Consider the following 24,786-nt stretch of genomic DNA (forward strand, 5'->3'; position numbering starts at 1 on the left):
TCAATATGTAAATCAACCATGTTCAACCATGGCCTAATGTTCCATTGTGATACGAATTGTCTCAATATTAAAATCAACCATGGCAAACAATGTGCTTATAATATTTATATTAGGGTTTATATGCATTGGGTTTATAATATTTATCCCTTGGGCTTAATATTATTCCCTTTGGTTCATAATCCTTTTGGGTTTTAGTATTAATCCCTTGGATTTAATATTATTCCCTTAGGTTTATAATATCCATCCCTCGGGTTTATAGTATCAATCATGGTTAATCATGGTCAATCATAGGCAGCCATGGTCAACCATGGTCGAATGTCCCATTGTGACAAATATTGTCTCCATATGAAAATCATAGACAATCATGGATAATGATGGTCGAACATGGTATTGTGAAAAATGTTGTCTTGATATGAAAATAAACCATGGTCAACTATAGTCCAATGTCACATTTTGAAAAATATTGTCTCGATATCTAAATCAACCATGGTTAACCATGGTCGAATGTCTCATTGTGATAAGGATTTTATCAATACGAAAATCAACCATGTCGAAGGATGTTTATTATATTGTTTATGATATTTATCATAGGGTTATATACGTTAGGTTAATAACATTTGTCCCTTGGGTTTACTATTCCCCTGGTTTTATAATATCAATCGCTTAGGTTTATTATTCCATTTGGTTTAAAATATTAATCATATTCAACCATGGTCAATCATATCCAACCATGGTCAACCATGATCGAATGTCACATTGTGACAAAGATTGTCTCAATATGGAAATCAAACATGATTAGCCATTGTCCAAATTCATGTTGTGACAAAGATTGTCTTGATATGAAAATTAATCATGTTCAAGCATGGTTCAATGCCACATTGTGACAAGGATTGTCTCGATATAGAAATTAACCATTCTAAGCCATTCTCAACCATGTTTATTGTAGTGTTTATAATATTTATCTTAGCATTTATATACCTTGGGTTTATATTTTCTATCCCGTGGCTTTATAATATTAATCCCTAGAGTTTAATTTTATTCTCTTAGGTTTATAATCCTTTGGGTTTTTAGTATTGATCCCAAGGGTTTATTATTCCCTTAGGTTTATAATATCAATCATGGTCAACTATCGTCAACCATGGTCCAATGTCACACTGTGAAAATCTTTGACTTAATATGAGAATCAGCCATGGTCAAGCATGAGCCATTGTCACATTGTGACGAAGGTTCTCTCGATTTGAAATCAATCATGGTCAACCATGGTCCAAGGGTTTGTAATATTTTTATTATAAACCCAACAAATTATTGTTATAAACCCAAGGGGTTGGTAATAAACGCAAGGGGTTAATAATAAAACCCAAACAGATTATAAACCTAAGAGAATAATATTAACCCAAGGGATAAAAAACCCAACGCAAAAATATTGTTAACCCTAGTTTTATATTTCCCTCGCTTTTTAGTTTTAATCCCTTAGGTTTATTATTCTCTTTGGTTTATAACATCAATCCCTTGCATATATTAATCCAACGGTTCATATTCTTGGTGTATAAAATTGTTCATAGGTTTATAATATTAATCACTTATGTTAAATATAAATCATAATCAACTAAGTGTTTATACGCATTGGATTTATAATATTAGACCCTTGGATTTAATAATATTAGTCCCTCTCGTTTATAACACCTTGGAGTTTTAGTATTAACCCATTGGGTTTATTATTTCCTTTGATCTATAATATCAATCCATTGGGTCTATTATTCTAAGGGTTCATATTCGTGGGGTATAATACTAAAACCCGAAGGGAATAATATTAGCTGAAGGGATAATAAGCCCATGGGATTTATAAGAAAAACCAAGGAATTATAAACAAAAGAGAATAACATTAAACCCTAGGGATTAGTATTATAAACCCGAAAATAAACATGGTTGACCATGGTTGAAAATTGTTGATTTTCATTTTGATACAATCATTGTCACAATGCGATGTTGGAACATGGCTTGATTTGAGGGTCAATCATCTTATATTACCTTGAATTTAATATCTTGGTTTATATAAATTGAATTTTATATCTTGGTTTTTAAAATTAATTAGGGGTAATCCATTTTATACCTTTAGGTTTGTAATCCATGGGTTTAATACTAAAACCAAATGGTATAATATTCCATGGGTATAATATTATTCACTAGGGTTTATAATTCCTTGGATATTTACTATTAAACTTAATAGGTTATAAACACAAAGGAATTAAAGGTATATAAACTATAAGATAAATATTGTAAAACCTAGAATAAAAATGATTGACAATGGTCAATCGTGGTCTAACATCGCATTGTTGATAGGATTGTCGCAAAATGAAAATAAACCATTTTCAACCATGGCCAACCATGTTTGTTTTAGGGTTTATAATATTTTTATTGTGGTTTTTATACCTTAGGTTTTTAATATTAATCTCTAGGGATTAATATTATTCCCTTGGGTTAATAATTCCTTGGGTTTTAGTATTGATCCCTTGGATTAATATTATTATTTTTGGTTCATAACTCCTTGGAGTTTTAGTATTAAACTTTAGGAACATGAACCCTTACATTAGTAAACCAAAGGGATTGGTATTATAAACCCAAGTGAATAATAAACCCAAGCGTTAATGCTAAAACCAAAAGGTATTATAAACCCAAGGGAAAAATATTATTAAAGTGAAGGGAATGATGTTATAAATCCAAGGTATATAAACCCTTGGTTGATCATGATTTATGTTGAACCTAAGGGATTAATATAATAAACCTTTGTACCCTAGGAATATGAACACTTACATTAATATAACCAAGGGATTGATATTGCAAACCCAAGGGATTGATACTATAAACGCAAGGGAATATAAACCTTAGGATTTAAAGTAATAATCGCTTGAGTTTATTATCCCTTGGGGTTTTAGCATTAACCCCTTGGGTTTATTATTCTCTTGGATGTATAATATCAATTCCTATAGTTTATTAACCTAATGGTTCATATTTATATTACATAATTTCAAATTAAATAATAATAGATAACATTTAATATTAACTAATAATTATTATAAACAAATAATAATTATTAATTATAAGGATAATACTAATATTTTTATTGCAATAGTACTTTTTTGGTAGATACAAATGGTATATTTATCAATAGCATATATAAATCAAGCCTTCAACTTATATCAACCACATTAATACTTTTAATGTGGTTTTGCTAGTATTAGTCCCTTGAGTTTAATATTATTCCCTTGGGTTGTATTGTGGCCACAACCACCACCATATCAAAACTTGCCTTGGCAACAATTTTGATTGGGTCCCCGAGAAGTTTTCACAAATGGTCTATGCTCCTCAATAAATCCCTCACATACAACCTCATTTAAGCCCTTCATTCCCATGCTCGTCGGGATTTATTTAACTCACAAAACCCTCTATTGCTTCATTTTCCCATCATAGTCCCTTACAATGGAAATGCTTCACAAAACACACATAAACCTTTTTCGGGCCTATCGCAATCAACACAACGCATTTATGGCTTCACGACTTGACAAGTTTTATTAACCCAAATGCATATATTTTGGGTACGAAGCCCCATCGCAAATCGTTATCTGCCAAGCTCCAAAACCACATATATAAGCAACATGTATGTCTTCCAGACCCGATGGCCATATTAACCATGATATATATTCTATCGGGACCGCCCTCTCAATTGCATATCGCAATCAGTAGGGCCCGATGCCTACATATAAGGGATACTGTAATACCCAAACCTGTTGATTATTATGAACTGGAGTGTATAATATTTCAAGTCTGACCTTATTTCCAGACATGGTTTTCCCCATATATTCCTTTCTTTTTCGAAAAACATTGAATTCCTAGTTTTCAAAGGCAAGCCTATTGTTATGGACCTGCCGACGGTATTAACGTATATATATATATATATATGTTTTCGGGTCTTGGGCCATATCGCATGTCACTTATCGGTGAAGCCCGGGCCTTACACATAATGCCCACGGCTATATGCCAGACCCGAGAATATTTATAAGCCCCAATATATAAAATTTGAGGTCTGGCCTGAGTGATCGGGGCAAGATTTTCTTTGTTTTCCTGTGTTTTTCAAAATTATGAATATAACAAAGGGAGCCAGTTTTTGGTGAAAAAGGTGGGCCTGTGGAGTCCCGATAGTGTAATCACACATCTGGGAAGTGGGAGGCATGGCTAATGCAACCCATGGAGGGATTGATACCCGATTGCAATTAAAATAAGCCCTCGAAAATCATGCCAAGCCTATGGATTGAGTGGGAAATTATGTGTTGCCTATGTTTTATACATAAATCCTTTTCACACCTGTTCCTGTACTTTTATAAAAGTTAATGGAGCCAACATTTATGTTTTGTGTGAATATTTCTCTTATATTTTTCACAATCATGAAGATAATGATAGCTATCTCTACACGTAAGAAGTAAAGGATGCAGGAGTGGATTCAAAGAGCCATGTATGCAGAAGAGTTGTGTTGGAAGGTCCAGCCTCAAGCGTTTCAGGTGGGAAGCCCATGCGTTTCCTGTAGATTTCGAAAGCAAAGCCATCCTAGTTTTCATCATGAGAAGGTGACACACAGTCACCCCTTTTACCAACATATATTCATTTCCTCAAGAAATGAATCGCTCCAGCAAATATGCTTTCTACGTGTGAGTGGTTACGTTGACGATCCTGTCTCTGTACACTTGATTTTTATATTGAAAATAGTGGGGAAGTTGAAGAGGCATGGAAGACCTAGAGTTGAAGGCTTTTGCATAAATATTACCTCTAAAGAGGAGATGGGGCTTTATGTTTGGATAAGAACAGCTTGGCTTTATTTTGAATAAGGAGGATTGTTTCGGTCAAGGAAGGAGCCTGTAGTTTCTAACTATTTTTCCTCTGCTTTTATGTGTTTTGAAGCAGGATGTTGTTGTTGGCATAAGTATAAATGTGATTTGTGTTTCTACATATTGATGGCATACTATTCATGATTAGTCTTTTTTATTTGAATACGATTCAATCCCATGGTTAACTTATGAGAAATATTAGATTCAAAACCGTATTAAACACTAGTTTCTAGTTTATTTGTATCGAAAGGAATGTGTATTCCTGTATTAGTAATCTGATTGAAACCAAGCTCTAATATAACCTTGTTCATCTATAACTCAGAAATTGATTCTTTTGGACTTGGAATTTCTTCATGGTGTTTAATCTCTTTTGCTATGCTCCTGCAAGATAGATTAAGATAGTTAGGATATAGACTAGAGTAGTTAGAAGAAGTGTAGATAGGATTTAATACATAGTGGTTAGCTATTTTATTTTGCTGACTTAATTAAAGTCTTCTTCTCAGAAGCAATTCTTCAACACCTATTACAGATCATAGGGTCTCTTAAAATCCGTTAGAACTAGCTATTCTAAACGAAAGAAGGCCTAATTGGGGCTTGTGATTGGGTTAGTTCCCCTTGTTGACATAGTGAACATTCGCTATGTCAACAAATTGGCACTAGGAGGGCCTCAACTACCTTCTACAACTTTTCAAGGTTTCATCCATAAGTTCCATGCATGAATTCAGGAAGATCAATACATGGATTGTGAAGGTTGAAAAGACGCTTCCTCTCATTCAGAAAAGCCTCATTTCAAAGAAGAGACACTGTGGGAGTAACCTATCACTCAGGAACAACCAGTCAGAACACTCACTTGGGCTTACGCTTGTTCCCTATCACAACTCCCTATCTTTCAGTCATTACCTCTGCAGCCCATTCTCTTGAAGATATTGTACTTGATTCTTTACAGAGTATCAACTCTCCTTAGGAAGAAATCCCTGAGGATCCCCCATCTGAAGGAAATCCCTGGCCTGATTTGGAAAATCCTAATGAAGAGACCCTCAACCAGAATCTCCATATCCATAACATGGCTAACGTTCCTACTCCAGGTGGGAATCAACCTCTACTTCCCACTCCTCTAGGTGGAAATCAACCTCCACCACCTCCTCTGTGAGCACTGCCTCCCTGGCTCACTCAGGATGTTGTGGTGATACCTGGGCAACAACATCGCCAACCCAAGAATGCATAAAATGTACTGCCCAAATTTGACGCTGAGCAGAGAGACACCACTGAAAACCATATCAATTCATTCTTCTTGGCCATGTGCATGCTCGGGGTAGCTGATGAAGATATATTCTATCACCTATTCCCTTTTACCTTGACTGATGCAGCTTCCACATGGTACTTTAGCTTGAGAACCGGATCGATCACCTCGTGGGCTACCTTTCAACATGCCTTTTTGGACAAGTATGGCGATGACAAAAACCCTACTGCCTTAGTCATTGAACTATCCCAATTGAAAATGGAAACCAAAGAAAAGATTAAGGATTTTAATGTCCACTTCAACACCTTATTCAAAAAAATCCTGGCCACCGCCAAACCTACAGAAGAGGTGCTCATGGAATTCTACATCACTACTCTCGTGTCCCTAGTGTGATGTGGGTCAAAAGGAGTAACATGCATACCTTACAAGGTGCCATCGATGAAGCAGTAAAAGTCGAGAAAAGAATGCCTCTCAAGAATCCAAGAAGAATAATGGGAGTGATAACAAAGGGGTTGAAACCATAGGCAAGGACACCATGGATGTGGAAGGTTTTCACCGGGTCATTAAGAAACTAACAAAAATAGTCATCGATATGAAAAGGAATCAGGGAGAGAATACTAGTGGTAGTGGAGGAGACTATAACAACAGAAAGCCCTTCAAGCCTTTCCATTGTAAGAAAATAGAAGGTGGGCATGGTCAACTTGCGCTGCCTACTCCAACCAATGAAGGGAATTTAAACACAAAAGAGCTGGCTCTTATCGGATCGCTCCTCAACCAAGAAGAACCTAGAGTGGAGCTAGAGCCAAAACAAGAAGATGAGGAAGAATACCAAGCATAAGAGCCCTTGGAGGAAGAATCCCAAATCAAAGTACTATGGGACTTCTATACGAATGAGAATGATGGTGACCAAGGAGAGAGTATGGCAGAAATCAACACTAATGGAATCCACACACGAAGCAAAGGGCCACGTGTAGGTGTGATGAATCTTGTAGATCAGACCAAGAGAGATATCCGCCATGTGAAAGCACCTACTCCCAAATATCCTATCGAGAAGAGTAGACCTCGTGGTCAATCAAAGAATAACCATGTTGCAAACCACCCAGAAAAAGAGAATGCATCTCCCACTGTAATGAAGGCTACTAAAGATGGTAAACTCCTACCTAAGAATGGAAAAACATGTATGTTTACTCTATCCTATCCTATTTATCACATTAATTACAATATTGTGGATGATATTAAGAAATCTAGGGCTAATATCACATATTTTGATTTTCTGAAATTAACGCAACAAAGATATTTTCTCTTGAAACCTATGAATGAGAGAAACTCCAAAGCTCCCACCATCCCAAGAAACCAACCAAGAAGTCAGTGTCTAGACCTGTCAACACCTCTGTTGCAGCCCAAATGGCATCAGCTATGGAAGCCACTCTATCCAAAATCAATCAAAATCCCCAATATATCAGTTCAACTATGATAGGGAGAAAGTCAAGATCCATGACCCCACCTTTCCTTATCATATTTGAAATCCTCAACATGAGTGTGCACAATTGCTTGGTAGATTTCGGTGCCTAGTCCACTGTGATGCCTTATGCTGTTGTGAAAAGACTACATGCAATACCTAAGAAAACTGGGACCCGAATTATGCAATTGAGTAGGAAAAATGTGAAAGTAATTGGATAATTGAAAGATGTTTTGATTCGAATGGTTGCTAAACCACAATAGACACAAATTCATTGATATAGTGGTATTCGATATACCTGAAGCATATGGAATGTTGCTTAGTAGGGATTGGTCAGCAAAACTCAATGGATACTTCTCAACTAATTGGTCCCACCTCTTACTGCCTCAGAAGGGAAAAGGTGATATGCTGAGAGTTGACCGTGAAAGATACATGAAGTATGCATTAATGAAACTAAATGCTCCCAATGAGCCTCTAATGTTTACCAACTCCATCCTTGGGAATTATAGTTTCAATGTTTATGCCACAGAAACCTGTTTTGGAGAATTTCATGTAGAAACAATTGAAGAAACTCTGACATACACACAGCTGGGAATTCCCTCGCATAATCCAACTGATGAACTATCCTGTACTATAATAGATGATAGGACCGATTTCTTAGATAATAGTTCAATTGATGTATCATTAGATGCTATATTCTGGACACTCTATTTTGATGGCTCTAACTACCTTGAAGGTGTAGGTGCTGGAAGTATTCTCATTGACCTGCAAGGGAACCAACATTTGATAGCCAACCGGTTAGAGTTTACATGCACCAACAACACAACAGAATATGAAGGCCTGCTGCAAGGCCTTAAGAAAGCCATTGACATGAATGTAAAAAATCTTAAATTTTTTGGTTACACAAAAATAATATTAGATCACGTAAGAAAAAGGATACATTGCAATTCACCACACCTGGTAAGGTACCAGCATGAGGTATGCGACTTAATTAGTAGTTTTGACTCTTTTAATATCACATACATACCTCGAGGGAAAAATTAAGATGATGATCTGATGGCTACTATGGCTGCTAAGATTTTTCTTGATTTTAGATTGAAGAAAAATAAATGTTCTGTCAAATTGATTTTCAGACCATCCGTGCCTGATAACATCTCGAATGGGTAGGTGTTCGAAGATGATGAGATAATCCTTCAGTTCTTGCAGTGCAAGAAGACAATCAAGAATGTAGTCATTAACGAAAAGGAGCATGACAAGCTTATGAATGATAAGGAAGATAAGTAAAATGATCAGCCCAATGTGATTCCAAAATCAGTTGTTAAGATGGAGCACTTGTATGACTTGCATGATAAATTCAAGAAATCGACTAACTATAAAACACATAGCTCGTCCATGAAGTCTGAAATAGTCAACCTTGGGACCAAAGAATACCCCAAAAATGTCAATCTGGGCCTTGGGTGCTCTCCACAAGAAAAGGCTACATTCATCAAGCTATTTAAAAACTATAAGGACATCTTTTTATGGACATATGAAGACCTAAAGACCTTTGGTACTAGCATTATGTAGCTTGTGATCCCTTTCGTAAAGGCGACCAAGCCCTACCAACAAAAGTTGCGTAAGATGCATCCAAGCCTGGAACCATTGCTGAAGAAAGAATTGAACAAGATGCTAGATGCTAAAATCATCTTCCTGGTTAGACACACCCACTGGGTAGCAAATCTCGTGCCAGTGAGAAAGAAAAGTGGAGACATAAGTGTGTGCATTGATTTCAGAAACCTAAACAAATCATCTCAAAAGGATAACTATCATGTCCCTTCGATGGAACACATCCTTTAGTGTGTTTCTAGGTTTGAAATGTTGTCCCTATTAGATGGGTTTTTAGGATATAATCAAGTAATGGTATCTCATGGGGATCAACTTAAGACAACCTTCAACACTGGTATTCAGACTCGAAAGAATGCCTTAAAATTGATACACGCATCCAATTACCATTCAACAGAGAACCATAAATCATATGCACAAAGAGAGGTTTTCTTCCACATGATAATGCTTCCAGGCTCTCTAACTCAGAGTGTCTCATTATTTAATTTTGTAAATAATAGATAAGCTCTCTTGGTCCTTATCCCATACAAAAGCATGCTTTTTACATAGAGCGATTTAAAGAAATTATGCATAAAGCTTGTTATAGCTTATCCATAAACAATTATTACAACATGATTTTATTCTTAATTCTATCCTTATCTTAAACTAGAAAAGCATGGAAATTACTCGCTAAAGGACCAGACTCCTTTTCCTGCAGATTTTTTTGGATTTTTGGAATAATTTGAAGATTTTCCCTCCAAGTATCATGCCTCCGCCTCAACTTTTTATGTGTTTATCTTTCTTTTATCAAAATGCATTACTACATGAAGGACACCTTTAAGACATTTTTTAAGACAAGAAATCTTGTCTTAAAAAAACACATTTTATTTTAGTTATCTTACTTTAAAATTTAATATCAATAGAATTTCCTTAAATATAAAATTTAAGGCAAAAGGAGTTTCAGACAAAAATAATTTTAAGCAGAAATTTATATTTAAGAAAAAAATATTTTAAGACAAAACTTTTTATTTAAGAAAAAAACAATTTGAGACAAAAATATTTTAGGAAAAAACATTATATTGAAGGAAAAATTAGTCTAAGAAAAAAATTATATTTAGGATAAACAACTGGTACCTAAGTGGTATCTCAACTCTAACTAGTATCTCGAAAGCAACCACTGAAGGTAATGAGGGATGCGCTAATGTTGGATCCCTATAATACTAGTGATTGCCCCATTACTATTGTAGTTGTATCCCTTATTAATAATTTTTTGCCCCTCTTGTCCCCATATTGTTATTACTGTGCCCCATGGAATCGCTATATGTTATCATTGTGGCTTTATATTATTATTGTTAGGTCAGCTCGATTATACTGTAACTCCTTAGACTCCTATATATAGAAATGAGGTTTTGTCATTTGAATCATCCAAGAATTGTTCATTTATGTAATGTAAAGGAGGTTGCCCCCTCGAAGAGGCTGAATTCTAAGGCGTTGATCTATCTTTTCTATCTTTTTCTTGAGTTGGTTTCATAACATTTGGTATGAGAACTTTGGATTCTAGGGTTTCGCTGCTCCAAACAGGTCATCGTGCCATCTTCGCTATAACTTTTTTCTGTGACATTTCAGAAGCTAAAAAAAAACCCATTTGAGAGGAGATCGTGCTGAATCTCGGGGCTAAATCTCAAATCTTTTTGCACTATATTTGCAGAGATATGATCTCAGGAAGTTGGTCTTTTTGTAGACTCCTGAATTACATTCCAAACAGGTGACCTGGGAAAAAGCATCATAACTTTATCTCTGAGAATTGGATTGAAATTTTGTCAAAAGGCACAGAAAAAGGACTGAAAATTGTTTATTTTATATATTTTTCAGAGCCAACGGTCGAAACAATGACTCGTGGCATATCGTACAAGTTCACTCTACTGAACTAGTCTATAATCAGGACACTTTGGGAGATTTCACATAACTCTTCCTTGGAGAATCCAATTTGGATCACACTGGTGGCATCAAAAAGAGGACACAGAGGGCTACTGCAGGTCGCAATTTTAGAACTGGATGATTCGAAAGTACAGAGATACATTAGAGGCAATATCGAGCTCCTACAAAGTGAAAATAGGTGTGTATATTTTTTTAATTTTTTGCTTAAGCTTGGTTTGAAAATTTATTTTGAAGGAATTCAAAGGGAATAGTAGAGCATTATTATCAATAACTGATGCTCCGAGGAAAGAAAATGCAAACACCTAGTAAGCAACCTGAAAGCTCTAGCATGACTCATGAAGAAAAGGAAGAAATGCTACATGATATATCAAAATTACAAGACCAAGTGCAACAAATGTCACTCTCACAAAAGCTAATAGAAGCTAAGATAAATGGTGTGGAAGCTAAGATGGATGATTTGAAGATAGAGTTGAAGACAGATTTGAAGAGAGACATGGCAGATTTGAAGACAGATTTGACAAATTTTCTACAAGAAATGCTTACTAATGGTGAAACGATAGTAAAGGAAACTCATGATGTGAACAAAAGAAATGGTAATCATGATTTCACGTGGGATAAAAGACCCACAATATTCTGAAAATCGATATGAGGAAGTTTGATGGCAAGGATCCCACAACATGGATATTATAGATGGAGCAATTTTTCGATCTCAATAATGTGCAAAACACACAAAAGGTACGTATTGCAACTTAATATTTGGAACCAAATCAGCTTGTATGGTATCAATGGCTTTGCTCTCATAAAAAAATTATCCCTTGGGAAATTTTTATGGAAGAATTGACAGCACATTATGAGGATACAAAAAGAAACACCTTTTTTAGCCAATTGATAAGTCTCAAACAAAAGTGTTCAATAATGGAGCACATTGAGGAGTTGCAAAAATTGAACATAAGGGTAAAAAAGATTCGAGAGAGCATAGGATTGATGTGTTCATAGGGACTTTAAAGTATAATATTCAACATGATGTTCACATTTGGGAACCTGATTCATTAGAGAAGGCATTCAGGTTAGCAAGAAAAATGGAAAGCAAAATTATGGCAACCAGGAAGCATACCACTCAAAACTATAAAGATGGAAGTGTTGTCGCCCCTAGTCTTCCACAACCTATAAGGTTGACACCACAACAATTGGAATAAAAAAGAGCAAAAGGGATTTGTTACAGTTGTGATAGCATACACTAAAGGTCATAAGTGTGCCGAGAAGAAATTATTCTACTTAGATTGTGAAGAGGAAGAAGAAAAGGAGCAAGAAAGGTCAAAAGAAGAGGATATACTCCAGGAACAAAGCCTAGATAAGGAAGAAATGAATCTGACCATATCTTGTAATGCATTGGTGGGAATTACCACTCCTCAAACCATCAAGATAGAAGGACAAATCAAGAAGAAGAAGGTAATAGTGTTGATTCATTCAGAAAGTACGCACAATTTTATTCATTGTTAGGTAGAAAAAGAATTGAATTGCTTCTTATATCCATCACGAGAGTGTCAACTGATGATTGCAAATGGAGGAATAATAAATTGCTCTAGCAAGTGTTGTAGTATCAAGCTATCCATGGGAGAATATGTATTGACTAGCCCAATGCTTTCCATTCCAATGTGAGGTGCTGATGTTGTACTAGGAGTCCAACGGCTACAATCCTTAGGTACAATAGCTTTTAATTTTCAATAACTTTTGATGAAATTTTTTGTGGAAGGAAAGGAAGCTGAATTAAGGGGTATTGCATGGAAGCCGGGAAAGATAATCAGTTCTAATGGTATGAAAAATCTTCTAAAAAAGGAACAAAGAGGTGTAATTGCACAATTATGTTTGTTAGATGTTTCAACATTGGAATCATCTATTTCTCCAGACCTCCAAAAAGTCTTGGACAATCATTCCAACATATTTGAGACTCCCTAAGGTCTCCCACCTATTTGTTATCATGATCATGCTATTCATCTGATTCCAGGAAGTGTTCCTCTAAACATCAGGCCGTAAAGATATCCCTATGCCTAAAATAGTGAAATTGAACATATGGTTGCAGAAATGCTAGAGGTTGGTATAATTCAACTTAGTCAAAGTTATTTCTTTCCTCCAGTAGTATTGGTGCACAAGAAGGATGGATCATGGCACATGTGTCCTGATTATAGGGAGCTCAACAAGCTCACTATTAAAGATAAGTTTCCCATTCCTATCATTGATGAATTACTGGATGAATTGCATGGATCAATTTACTTCACCAAGTTGGATCTTCATTCAAGATATCATCAAATGAGAATGAAGAGTGAAGACATTCTGAAAACAACATTTAGAACTCGTGAGGGTCATTATGAATTTTTGGTCATACCTTTTGGCCTTACCAATGCACCTTCAACATTTCAAGGTTTGATGAATTCCATTTTCAAACCATTCGTTAGAATGTTTTTGTTAGTATTTTTTGATGATATACTAATCTACAGCAAGTCTTTGAAGGATCATGTTCAACATGTTGACAGGATGCTACAACTATTGGAGGAGAAACAATTATATGCAAAAAGATCTAAATGTTTCTTTGGAGTACAAGAGGTGGAATATCTGGGTCATATTGTATCTCATGAAGGAGTTAAGGTAGACCCTAGCAGAATTAAATCCATTAAGGAATGGAAAATCCCCACATCCATAAAGCATATGCGAGGATTTCTCGGGTTGACAGGGTATTATCGCAAGTTTGTTAAGAATTATGGGAGAATAGCAGCACCTCTAACAAAATTATTGAAGAAAGATGCATTTTCATGGACTCCAGAAGCAACAAAGGCCTTTGAACATCTTAAAGAGGCAATGTGCCAAGCACCGGTCTTAGCTACACCAGACTTCACAAAAAGATTTATTGTGGAATGTGATGCTTCAGGAAATGGAATTGGTGCTATTTTTATGCAAGATAAAAGACCCATTGCTTTTGAAAGTTTTCCAATCAATGGAAAGTTTTTACACAAAGCTATTTATGAGAAGGAAATGTTGGCAATACTCCATGCACTTAAGAAATGCCGACCCTACCTAATAGGAAGACACTTCAAGGTAAAAACAGATCATGATAGCCTTAAATACTTTTTAGAGCAAAGATTATCCTGTGAAGAGCAACAAAAGTGGGTCACAAAGATGTTGGGTTATGACTTTGAAATCATCTACAAAAAAGGGAAGCAAAATGTGGTGGCAGATCCACTCTCAAGAAAGGATGAGGATGTGGAAGCATTGTTGTGCACCATTTCTATTATCCAACCAGATTGGATAAACAAGGCAAGGGAGGAATGGAATAATGACGAAAGTTACAACAAGATTCTAGTACGTCTGATACATTAAGTTGGCAAAATGATTCATTATGGTACAAAGATCGCTTATACCTCTGTAAGAATTCCCAACTAAATAAGATATTCTTATGGAATTACACACTTCTCCCTTAGGAGGGCACTCAGGATTTTTAAAAACTTACCACAGGGTTAAGAAGGATTTTTTTTGGGATGGCCTTTAATGAGATATTCAAAAGTTTGTGGTGGAACGTTTGGTTTGCCAACAAAATAAAGTTGAAACAATTAAGGCGCCGGGTCTATTACAACTTTTATCCATTCCAAGCCAACGTTGGGAGGAGGTTTCAATGGATTTTATCACAGGTTTACCCAAGTCTGAGGGAAAGAGTGTCATCATGGTGGTAGTTGAAAGAATTACCAAGTATGCACACTTTTGTGCATTATCACATCCATTTAAAGCCAGTACAGTTTCTACTGCATTTATGGAAACAATTCTAAAGCTACATGGAAATCCAAAGATTATTGTAAGTGATAGAGATCCCATTTTCACTGGAAATTTTTGGACAAAATTATTTTCTTGTCTTGGTACTCAGTTGGCTCATAGCTCATCTTATCATCCTCAATCTGATGGGCAAACTAAGATAGTAAACAAATGTTTGGAAGGATATCTTTGTTGCTTTGTATCTGATAAATAGACACAATGGGTCAAATGGTTGCCTTTAGCTGAATGGTGGTATAAAACTTCTTTCCCTACAGCAACAAAAATGACCCCATTTATGGCACTTTATGGATATCAGCCACCATCCATCACCTCATATTTAAGAGAAAATTCTAAGGTTCAAGTGGTGGAATATCACATCAAACATCAACAACAAGTCCTCCAACTCTTAAAGGATAACCTCATGTTGGCACATAATAGAATGAAACAACAGGTAGATCAACATCGCAGCAAAAGAAGTTTTGATGTAGGCGATTGGGTATTCCTACGGCTACAACCATATAAGAAAATGTCCCTCAAGCAAGCTAAGAAGGATAATAAATTATCATGAAAGTATTATGGTCCGTATAAGGTGCTACAAAGAAGGTTATAGGCAACAAGCTCCCAGTTCAAACAATATTTCCAGAACTTTATGAGGAAGGAAAATTATATTGGAACCGGAAGCAGTCACAGAAACAAGAACTCGATGGCTATGAAACCGATCAATTTCAGAGTATCTTATCAAGTGGAAGAACTTATCCACTGAAGATTCCACATGGGAGGATGATAATTTATACAGAAGCATCCAGAACTACTCAAGCATTGAGGAATACACTTTTTTGAAGGAGAGGGGCATGTTGGGTCCCTATAATACTAGTGATTACCCAATTACTATTGTAGTTGTATCCCTTATTAATATTGTTGCAGCTTCTTGATTGCACCCAGTTTTACAGAACTTTATGAGGAACGAAAATTATATTGGAACCAGAAGCAGTCACAGAAACAAGAACTCGACGGCTACGAAATTGATCAATTTCAGAGTATCTTATCAAGTCCAAGAACTTATCCACTGAATATTCCACATGGGAGGATGATAATTTTATACAGAAGCATCCAGAACTACTCAAGCATTTAGGAATACACTTTTTTGAAGGAGAGGGGCATGTTGTGTCCCTATAATACTAGTGATTACCCAATTACTATTGTAGTTGTATCCCTTATTAATATTTTTGTGCCCCTATTATCCCCATATTGTCATTACTATGCCCCATAGAATTCCTCTATTGTTATCTTTGTGGCTTTATATTTTTATTGTTAGGTTGGCTAGGTTATATTGTGACTCCTTAGACTCCTATATATAGAAAGGAGGTTTTTTCATTTGAATCATCCAAGAATTGTTCATTTATGTAATGTAAAGTAGGTTTCCCCCTCGAAGAGGCTGAATTCTAAGACGTTGATCTGTCTTTTCTATCTTTTTCTTGAAATGGTTTCATAACAGTTGATGTATCAACTAGGAAGACAATCAAACGATCATCGGAAGGATCCACTACACCCAAGGTAGTTAGTAGATATTTCATTTGGGATGGGCATGACTGGAGGATTGCTAGCATTGACATAGCTACATATGATTGCACCAACTCATCTATTATACTCTATGTATTGGAAGCTTTGTTAGAAGCCGCATTATGGCATAATGGTCCCTTGGAGATCTTGGGAATGGCTTCAAATTTAGGTTGAGAGATCTATAAAGGACCATTTGGTGTCGTAAGAGGCTCAAAACATACTTTGGTTTTGGACTCGGTAGCTGAAGAAGTGGAGCGCTTGTCATATTGATGCGACTGAGTTTGTAGGTTGATATTAGAGGGGTTAACCTCATAAGAGTTCATCATAAGGATCTCATAGTCACCAGGATGAGAAGGTTGGGGGAGGTGGGCTACCTAACCTGGGTGGGGTTTAGAAGCAACAAATCCTTGCTAAGTGAAAGAATTTGTGAGCACCGCCCATTGAGATGGTGCAAGGTTCTAAGGTGATTGTTGACATTGACAAGTTTCTTGATCTTCCCACATTTGATGCATCTGGGGTAAAAGAGGAAACTCATATGTATAATGGCCATGTACACCAAAACATGCACAAGGCTTGTTTGTATGAATAGCCTTCTTCTTCTTGGGTTGGCCACCCTGTTGCTGGTTGTTGTTGTTAGGCTAGTTCTCTTGGGGTTTACTAGGCTAGTTACGTTGGTTACCCTTGTTACCCTTCCCCTTAATATTTTTCTTTGAAATTTGGTGATTGGTATAACTCAACTGTGTAAACACCTAGCACTAAGGGGGTGGTGCTTGTTTGGGCTGAGGATTCATGGGATCTTGCAACGCTATTGCTTGAGGAGTTGGAGCACTAGGTTGTGCATAAGAAGCAACAACCTTTGGTAAATAGGTTGGGGCCCTAGAAACATGTTAATAGTATGAGAAGCATAAATGTTGGAGGAAATAGTGCCCTCGTGTGGATAGCCATAACTTTGCTTAGGATCTGGTGAAGAGTGTTAAGGGATCCAATGCTATTGTCGGCAGCCTGAGATGCCCCTCGTTAATTGGCACCTCCAGGACAAGGGAGGTCTCAAATGATGGTATAGACATAACCAGATTGTGCATAAATGAGATCATATCTCAAAGAGGTTTCAAGAACTTCTTCCTCGGTCTGAGGAAAATGGGATGTGACAACTTTCCCAATGGGGGATAAAAGGCTCTTAAGAAACCAATATAGATGAACACGATCCTCGAAAGACTCTTAAGGCATGACATGTGCTCCTCCTTCAATGCCACTCTTGAGCATGGTGAGAAAGGTGAGTGGCAGAGGACTGATGGAATGTGGTCAATAGCTCAATACGAATGTCATACTGGAGAGGTAACTGGAAATATGAAAGGAGTGATTTAGAAAGCATCGTGAAAATGGAATAAGAGGTGGAGGGCTAGTCTACATACCATTTTGTGGCATCTCCAGTGAGCATGAATTGGAAGAGCCAAAGATGAATGGAGTCATCGGTTATGGAGTTGGAAAACACCACATGTGGAAGTATCAAACTTGGTTGGTAGGATCCTCTCCATCAATACGCTCAAACTTTGGGATGTGTGAGGGAAGTTTAGTTAGCATAGAGGTCCAACCAACATCATGGTGTATGGGGTCGTTTATCAACTCGTTAAGATCCAGTAGGCTTAACCCAACCATAAATGGGAGCATGGGGGCTGTCAGAACGGTTCATGAGACTATTCCGCCTCATGTGACCATCAGTATAGAACTAGAGCCAACATGAGTTTTAGTTCATGCACCAGCTGTGGGTCGATACATCGTGACGATATGTAGTGAACAAGGTTCGGAATGAGATGAGGAATGAGAAGGACAAGGAGAAATGTCAGTATGGGGACTTGGAGGGCTATGAACTCAAACCCAATGGGGACAAGTAATATGCCCAAGTAGAAACTGTGGTTGAAGGCCTAACAGTCTTCGTGGCAGGTGGCACAATGATGGAAGGATACATGGAACATGGAAATAGTGAAGGGAGATCAATAATATATCCTTTGTCTCTGATGCGGTGAGATAACTTTATTATCATAAGTCTTAGCTTAGCGGTGTAAACCAAGTGCCCTTTGGTTGAGGTGTGCTTGTGTGTGCAAGTGTATTAATTTATTAAGCCCAAACGATATTTAAAAAAATAGAAAACTTGGTGTAACTAAATTGAAATGAATAACAAAAAATGAACGGCAAAACAATTAACTAAATCCCACCAAAACTTGGTTTGCAAACACTATACTGCTTGGTGGCTAAACTAATGGGAAATATTCTGAAACGGTCAAGAGATCTGAATGTCGATGTGACTCGGATCAAGTGACACTAAGCTTCTCGAAAATGGTGCAGCAACAATAAAAAACCAGAGAGGAAGATCGCTACAAAAAGATAGGGAGATGGGTGAAACACCTAGGGCAATTGATGGGATCCTAAGGGAATGACCAAGCAAGTTTAAATGTGAAACTATGGATGGTAGCAACCTATCTTAATAGATCTAGAAAAAAATATTACAGATCTGGAAAATGTGGTTGAAAGCGCTGCAGAAACTCAAACTTCTCACTCACCTAAACTCCTCCTAGAAATGTGGAAGTGTACTAGAAGCCCTATGGGAGGCTAAATTTGACTTCGACGAGTAAATCATAGTGGATGAAGGGCTAGGTGGGATGATACAGAGGTTAGACACCCAACAAAAATCTCTCTGCAGAACCAAGAAACAAATCTGAGAAAAACCCTAAAACCCAGAAATCGCAGGTACTATTTTTCTGTAGGGATCATACTTTTTGGACTCAAATGTGAGTTCTAAATACGAGATCACACTTTTTGGGCTGAAAACTCGGATCTCTATTTTAAGGATCCCAGTCGGCAAATTTCGTAAAAAAGTGTCGCCTTTGTCGCCACTGGTTCCTGTGATATGTGGAAACAACCAGAAAGCTTGCGGAAGTGAGAAATTTATGAGATCTAGGGTTAGAAAACTAGGAAACATTAAGAGATTTGAAAAAAGAATAAACTCTAAGGTGAAAAACAAAGGTCACCCAGGTTTTTCCATATGAAGTATTAAACCTAGTGGAGTCATCAATTTGTGGATCTAGAGCTACTCATAGAAGAAAATCGTACAAAAATTCTGATCTATGCTATGATCATAGTTAAATAGTGAAAGAAAGAGTAATAACCCCAATAATCAAATGGAAACGAGATATGTAAAGAATAATTTTATAATAATGCGTGTGAAGAGAACAGATAAATGTTACCAGTCCCCCTCTATGGGATGGGTTCTTGGCTATCCTCAAATGTCTTCAGCTTCTGTAGAGTCTCTCTCCTCTATAATGCATAAACACAACAAAAATATGGTGTGCGGAAATGAAAATGATGAGAGTTACAACAGTGAGTGCAACATTGAAAATAATCAAAACTAAATAATGGATGGAAAACCCTCCAATTTATAACAAAATATTGAGTTATCCTTGAATAATGAGAAATAATAAAATATTATTGATCCCATTCTTGGAATACCACTTGGAATATTTTATTATATTTGTTTAGGAGGGAAAAAGCATTTAAAATTTTATTTAGAAATAATAAATAAATAAATGATTTATTTATTATCTCAAGCAATAATAAACAAATAAAGATTTTTTTAATTATTCTTAAGGGATCTAGTCAAATTCAACAAAGAATAATAATGAATTATTCTTGTAGAAAATATCATAATTAGTGATTTAGTTGGTTATTTTTCATGATTGGGTCAAATATGACAAGGAATAATAATAAAACAATGGTTAAATTATTTATTCTTAGAAGAGGATAAACTAAATAATGATTTATTTAATTATTCTTCGTGGAATTGACTATAAATTACTTAAAAAATGTGGTTTATTAAGTAATTTCTCATAGTGAAAACAATTTTACTATGGTGAAATTGGCTTTACATGGTGTGCTTCAATCCATCTATTAAATTAGGCAAGATGATCATTTTTTTGGTGATAAGAGGGGTATGGGCACTAGTTTTGAGATGACTAGGGTGCACTTCAAATTTTCAGGGGCAGCAAGCTAGGACAACAAGCGTCGTAACTAGTTTTTATATTCATTAAAAAATAATATATATATAGATTTGTGTGCGTGTATGTGTATAGTAATTCAGAAATTAAAATATAAAAATTAGAACTACTATTAATTTTGAAACTCAAATTAGAAAATAAAATGTTAAATTCTAACACAAATTCTCCTAATTAGATGAGTAATAGAAATATGTCTCCATTAATCTATTATAAGACTTTTATTAATTAATGATAGTATTATATTGTATATATATATATATATATATATAGACACTTATAATATATATATCAATACATAATTAGTTATAACATATTATATATATAATTGTTGTAATATATATATATATATATATATATATATATATATATATATATATATATATATATTACTATTATATATCTTATAATCATAATGTATGTACATCTAATATACATTATTAGTCCAAATAATATATAATATAAGGTATATTTATATTAGTTATATAATGCTCCATATATGTTTCTCCATTCTAGAGTTTTTGTACTCAAATCTTTGGCCATCAACCTAAACAATTACTATATCATGAAATATGTAATAACGATTTTTTTTCTAATGAAGGTATCACACCATATTCAAGACTAATCTATTTCATCTCACCATGATCTTTACCTAGGCTCATAGCCCACAATAAAACAAATTTAAACTCATGCAAGGTGTTAACTTCATTCTCCATGTCTTCTAATGGCTAGAAAATCTAGTAGTACAACAAGATCCATAACAAATCTGTGTTATTTTCTAACCATCAACACATGTCTAACACTCCCATCTGCAATTACGAGAACAACTAACCATTCAGAAACCATTCAGTAACTGTTATACTTATCTGATATATATATATATATATATATATATATATATATATATATATATATATATATATTAATGATGGATATATTATAATGTATACCTTACTACTTATTAGTTAATATTAAAACTTGAAATATATTAATATATATATGATATATATGTAGCACTAATCCCCGGATGTGGGTGACACAAATGAATTTAATGTTATTCATGACAGACAGTAAGAGCTAGTACTGCCAGCTGCAGGGCAGCGTGGCTTCCGAGGATCTCACCTTGCACAAGATGGATAGTCTTAATAAGGGAGGATCTGGTAGGATCTCGGCATTAATGGTTTGCTCTATTCAAAGTAAAGTAGTGGTAGTTATAATCATGGCGATCCTCCTTATTCCCTTCACAATTAGCATTCAGTCCTCTTGCTCTAGGCCTTGGTTTGCTGCGGTTTTTGGTCGCGAGCAGGTCTCTGCTAACAGAGTCAAGCTCCGTGCCTATTCTCTGTCGTTCTGGAGGTGGTATTACTATGGTAAGGGTCCTTACGGCAAGATAAACATTGCATTAAGGGGTAAGCCTTCTAATGCTCTAGAATTTCGAATTGGACAATTCTCATCTCCTTCTCAGATCTACATTGCGCGCTTGTATCAGTCTCTAGTTCAGTCCTTTTACCCTCGTGTCGTTATTTCTGGTTGTTTAGTGCCTTCCCCTACGCTCCTCAATATGGTTCGCCAGAGTGGGAGGAATCGTTCCGGGGGGCGACGTGGTAGCAGCAAACGTTTGAAGGCTAGCTGTTTTGTGGATCCTGAACAGTCTCCTGTCAATCTCCCCTCCTCTCAGGTGAATGTGCCACCTCCGAGCCTTGTTTGCAAGCCAACTCCAAATAGTGTGTTCCAAACCACTCATTTCATGTTCCAAAGCAATCTTAACAAGCCTTTGATCACTGCTCATATCATTATTATCCTCTCGGAAGAAGAAAACCAACTTTATCCTTTGTCGTGCATGGCTCCTAAGCCTTCTCAAACCAGTGAGCAATTAATGGATGGGGGAAGCGAGAAGAAACATATAGGTGATAAGCTTGGCCAGGATGAAGTTCCCAGAGTTATTCCGCCTCTCGAAGACAATATCCCAGTGGCGGGGGAAGGGATTTTTTGAGCCACTAATCATCCCATGGCGAACCGAGCAGGTGAGAAGGCTGGCAACGAAGATTTGTGGATTGGCAACACGTGTCCAGTAGCGGAGAAGCCTCCTGGTGAGGACGTGGAAGTTTAAAGCCACCTGGGTTTGTTCTTTCTCTCTTTTTGGTTTTGCTTACGTTCATATAACTACTTCGAGGCCATTCTGTTTACAATCATGGCTCAGCATCTTCAACCTGATGATTTTGTTTCCCTCGAGGGCAGTGGCAGTACAATTACCGTCTCGTTTGCCAAGGAAATTGGCTTTCTTGCTTTCATGTTTCTTCTTATGTTCTACTCGTCTATCTCTGGGTTCTATATATGTTTTCGAGCCTTTTGTAACTGGTCTTCCTAGGTTCCTTCTATACTAGGGCAGTTTTGCTACGTTGAGTGCTCTCGGGTACTGTTATCTGAGGCCTCAACTCCTTGTAATACTATTTTACTTTTGAGTTAATAGAATTTAGTCTTTTCCGAGAAATATATATATTTATATATATATATATATATATATATATATATATATTATATATATATATATATAATATGTGCACTAATAATGTAATGAGTGTAGATGATTTTAGACTACGTCATATCCAATGACTTCTTCTTCTTATACATATTGAAACCCCTAAGTATATACCATCTAAAATATATGAGACATTTTGATGCTTATCATGTACTCGTCAATGATGATCAACAAAATGAGGTTAATATCTTACTTTGATTTTAAGTTCCTTTGATTCCTCCCTTCACTTCATATCATATATAGAGTTTTGAATTTTTCGTAATGTTCTCAAGTGAGATTGACCTAAATAGCTATTCACATTTTGTATAATCACCATTAATTCATCTATATATATATATTTTTAATTGTTCACATCAATATGGTACCAACCTAGCCATACGTCTTACTATACCACATATGTATTTCTAGAAAAATTTTGATTAACAAGCAAAATATAAATTTCAGTCTCTTAATCTATCTTAAACTAACCTAATATACATATATTAGTAATAATATAATAATATAATAACCACTTGTATGATTAATAACCACTTGTGTTACAATTAAATGAAAAATACCATTTAATTTCAAACTATATAAAATTATATCAATTTCTTTCATTTATTATACCATCTAAATATTATACTTAATAATGTTTTATATCAACATTTTAAAAAATCATCATTATCAATCACTTAGATATTTAATAAATACAATATTTAGTTATATAAATATATTACTAAATAAACACTACACATAATTTAAATTTGTCAACTAAAATATAAATTATTTACATGTAACTTAACCTATCATACCATTATGTGACTATAATTTAACTTTATATTATTGAAAAAATTACTTAATAACTCTAAGTTCTTTATTAACAACAAGCCAACATGATTTATATAATGTAAAAAGTACCTTTTATTTTTAAACATGTTTTCAAAACAATTGTAATACATGCTTCAAACAAGGTGGATTGTTCTTTGATACCATATATGTTTATATCTAAGAATTGGTTTATATATTAGTAAGCTATAATATATCATGGGATATAAGTATATATATTTATATATAAAAATATATTATCTAAATATAGGTATACTATATATTATAATTAGTATATTTTATATAATTTACTATAAGGATACTATAATTTTCATTTATATACTAACCTTATATTTATAGGATTACTTTATACTATATATATATATATATTATATTGGAATGCATGGCACATGCATGTGGCTTCTTGGTCATGATATGTCATTGGTATGGAGGATTTCTCGGATTGAAAATGGATTTGCCTCCCGTTTCCATTTTCTCAATAGCCATGGCGTTGTAGGTTTATTTCTCAAAAGTTGTGAGGAAAAATCTTCAATGATCCCATAAGGGTTGTGGATCCCAAGACAAAAAGGGTTAGTTATAAAACCGAGTTGATAGATCATGATTTCAAAAGTTCTGATCAACGGAAGGCTAGGGCATGGGTGCTATTTAAATTTAATGAAGCAGTATGTGAAAAATGATGTTGTGAGCATTAAAAGGATGTCCTAAATCACATCGAGTATATGGTTGTTGCTTATCTATTATGCAATTACTCTACCATTTTTTCATGTGTCTTGGCACTTGTTGGGTCGGATTGACTTGCATGAATTACTTGAGTGATTGGTGGTTGCTTGGACTTTCAATAAGGTAATAAATCAAATAATAAATGGCCGACCTACTTTTTTTGTTTTAGTATATGGTATATTTTATTTTTATTTTCTGAG

At 35.4% G+C, this 24,786-nt stretch overlaps 1 pseudogene; it reads left to right on the forward strand.

Moving 5' to 3' along the window:
* LOC149145791 (SKP1-like protein 1A) overlaps nt 1–24,786 on the forward strand; it is a 76,092-nt pseudogene that overhangs the window by 50,939 nt on the left and 367 nt on the right.

This window comes from Pinus tabuliformis, chromosome X (genome assembly GCF_031772625.1).
Source record: "Pinus tabuliformis cultivar Carrire ecotype Pingquan chromosome X, CPIR1, whole genome shotgun sequence".
In the NCBI taxonomy this organism is placed as follows: domain Eukaryota; kingdom Viridiplantae; phylum Streptophyta; class Pinopsida; order Pinales; family Pinaceae; genus Pinus; species Pinus tabuliformis.